The 3273-nt window shown below is 54.8% G+C and overlaps 1 long non-coding RNA gene across 1 annotated transcript; it reads right to left on the bottom strand.

The window, feature by feature from the left end:
- Positions 1–787: 787 nt before the first annotated feature.
- LOC142050955 (uncharacterized) lies at positions 788–3059 on the bottom strand. The gene is made up of 4 exons (XR_012658228.1): positions 2957–3059; positions 2548–2607; positions 1392–1546; positions 788–894 (listed from the first exon to the last, which is right to left on the bottom strand). It is a non-coding gene; the product is annotated as an uncharacterized LOC142050955 (long non-coding RNA).
- Positions 3060–3273: the final 214 nt, after the last annotated feature.

The following is a 3273-nucleotide window of genomic DNA, read 5'->3' as shown; positions in this document are numbered from 1 at the left end:
TCTGTCAGAAAAGGATGACAAAACGCGGTTTCGCTTAGCGGACTGAGAAAACTAGCCAAGACTGCCAAGAGTAAGAGCCGAGAAGCTAAAAGGTAATTCCGGCAGGGGGAGATCGCGACCACCGACTCACAGACCACCACCGACCCAAGTAACACCACCTACTCAGAAGAGAACAACGGAAGAGGACAACCGAGCCTGCGCAGCGATTTACATACGGAACGAGCAAGTTTGTACCCATCGCTAGACAAGACAATAATGACTATGTATGAGTATGTAAAATTTTCATCTACAAATTGTACAGGAAAGGTGCGTGAGGTACGCACACCAGGAGGAGCGATCCCCCGTGCATCCGGCGCCGCGAATAAAGAATGCCTGCTCTTTAATACTAAATTGGTGTTGAGGAGTCGTTTCCGATTTTAACGCGTTTTTCGGTAACACAGGGAGTCAGATCAAGAGAGCCAGAGAACAACAAAACACCGACAGGCTACAGGACAGAGCAGGAGGAATAAAAAAAAAAAAAACGGAGCCAGAGCCAGGCAGAGAGAGGCGGAGAAAGAAAAAGGAGCCACAGGCTACAGGACAGAGAGAGGGAGGACTGAAAAGACGGGGAGGCAGGGAGACACTCAGAGCGAGATGGAGAAAGAAGGTGCGGGGGGGGGGGGGGGGGCGCAAAAAAAAAAGTAAATTTTGCAGCAGGTAAGGAAAGAGAGGGGGCCGGGGGAGAGACAGGGAGGGCCCAGGACGCACAAGAGAGGCAACGGGGCCCCAGTGGCCCAGGACTCACCGTGACTCTCGCTCTCAGCGCTGCTGGCACAATTTAGCCGTTCAGATGCTTCTTTCCCCTCCTCTCCTCCCTGCCTCTTCTGCAGCTCCAGACTCTAGGCCGTCCTCCACCTGAAGAGAATACGTGGGTGTCTTACAGCTCTTACCAGATGAGGCTTCCTAGGCACGTAGCCTAGCTCGCCCGTGCTGGAGCTGGGGGCAGGCGCACGGGGCAAGGGGGGCCAGGGGAGGCTGAGGGGGAGCTCTGGTGAGCTGGGGAGTCGGCCATCTTCTGCACCCAGAAGCTGCAGGGGGAAAAGGTCATCATCCTCCTCCTCCTTTCCCTCTTCCCTTCTATCAGCTCCCGGGTAACTCCTAGGGCTGCCCTCACCCGCTCGCCTTTAGCATACCAGAAGCCTGCCTCGGCGGGTCATTTGAAGCTTCCCATCCCACCAGCCCCAGTAGTACAGGCACACAAGGAGATACCCCTGCACCCACCAAAGGGGCTCGCTCACCTCGCCGGCAGCCCTAGGCCTCACCCGACACAGGGAATCGTGTCCGACACACCACCACGCTGCAGCAAGAGCAGAGGAGGCCTTTCCTTACCAGGAAGCAGCAACGAGCACCACCTCGCCGGCAGCCCTAGGCCTCACCCGACACAGGGAATCGTGTCCGACACACCACCACGCTGCAGCAAGAGCAGAGGAGGCCTTTCCTTACCAGGAAGCAGCAACGAGCACGGCGGCATCACCTCGCAGGCACTGCAGCATCGCAGGGCTGTTACCTGCGGAGAGAGCAATGGGGATCACAGGGACGCCACCGCGCGTGCACGGCTCCCGGGCTCAGTACCCAATTCTGGTCGCTGGGCAGCAGCATTATCTGAATTACTCTTCTCTATTAATACCATCCAGAAACCGTAACTTGGCTGCATCCACAGAGCTTCTATTCCTCTGCACCTTTCCCCCTCGCAGCCCCAGCAGCGCCATTCATTGCCTCTGCACCGAACAGCAAAGTGTCTCGAGGGAGGAGAAGCAGCACAGCAAACCTGGGGAACAAGGTTGGGTTCCCACCCCCGCAGAATAAGCCCCAGGAACTGCTTGTAGGCATGTGGCATCAGGGTTGTGATCGGGTTTTGGTTTGGTTTTCTTTTTTTTTCCCCCGCCTTCTTTACATAATGTAATAATTGGGGTTGCTTTTCCAAACTACTGAGTTCTGTGGGGATTTTTTGTGCTTTTGCCCTACAAAAAATGGTCATTTTCACTTTCGGTTTTGTGCATGAGAATGGTTGGTGGGTGCTTTTAGGTTGTTGTTCCTTCCCCCCACCCCCTTTTTTTTTTCCTTTCCAGCCGCACAAATCCAGCTGGAGTTGGCTTTCCCAGAAGCCCCAAGTTGTTTTCTTTCCACCAGAATTCTTCCTGTATTTTCACCCCTCATTGCAGGCCCAGAGTCAAGGGGTTTGAGGTATTTTTGTGCCCAGGCAGCAGCTCCCAGGCTGCATAAGCAGCCCCACAGGGGGAAGTCCCCGTTTGAGGGAATCGGCCCCAAATTGGGATGGGAAAGTGAAGAGAAGGAGAAAAAACCCTGAATAACCTGAAAAAGAACACCTACTCCAGCCCACCAAGCACCGGTCACCTTGCCTGACTCACCTCCAGGGCCCACATCACGCTCGGCTCATCGCTTAGCACCCTCAGATCACAAAAAAAAAAAAAAAAAAAGAGTAAAACCCATAATGGAGCCCTATAGCCATCAGTCACATCTTCCCTCCAGTACTACACACAGACTCACCTTCTTACAGCGCTCCCCTGGGCTCTCCTCCGTTGCCCTGCACGACTCATCCATCTGCACCTGGAAAAACAGTGTTACTGAACAAGTCACCTGGAGGCACAGCAACAGCTTAACCATTCCACAGCTCCTGCGCCCACGTAGGAATACCATCTAGAGCCCAACTACAGCCTGCCGTTAAAGGAAATGCATTAAATCAAACGTTAAGCCCTCGCACATACAAGCCGGAACAGCAAAAACACGGCACGCTCGCGCACCCAGGGCGCAGCCCGACGGAGGTCCACGCGCACCTCGCCGGTTTGATGCGGAGCCACCCAGCATCCCTGCGAGCACAGCTGCAGGCGCAACAGCAGTTTCACCTACACCCATCTCGGCACGCAGCGCTTCTGAAGCTTTAAGCTGAAAGCCCTACCTTGACGCTTGGCCACACTAGAAGCGAGCCGTAGCTAGGACTCCACAGAAACACAGCAACACAAATTGCACACCCACAGCGGCGACAGCCTTGCAACTACTTAGACCAGGAACAACAGAGGAAAGTAAAACGGCTTCATCACCCGCACAGGAAAAGCGGCAGACGGAGGCAAAGGGTCAGCATTCATAGCCCTTACAGAACACAGGCGTTCTCTCTCCTTCCATTCCTAAACCCATCCCTTAGGTCTAAATATCGCAGCCCTGCTGTGGCAATAGCGAGAGCGGGGAACGAGAGCCCTGCCGCCGGCCGTTTGTGCG

The sequence above is a fragment of the Phalacrocorax aristotelis genome, unplaced genomic scaffold (genome assembly GCF_949628215.1).
Source record: "Phalacrocorax aristotelis unplaced genomic scaffold, bGulAri2.1 scaffold_50, whole genome shotgun sequence".
NCBI classification, from domain to species: domain Eukaryota; kingdom Metazoa; phylum Chordata; class Aves; order Suliformes; family Phalacrocoracidae; genus Phalacrocorax; species Phalacrocorax aristotelis.
The sequence above is the reverse complement of the archived record's forward strand: the minus strand, read 5'-3'. Positions and strand labels throughout refer to the sequence as shown.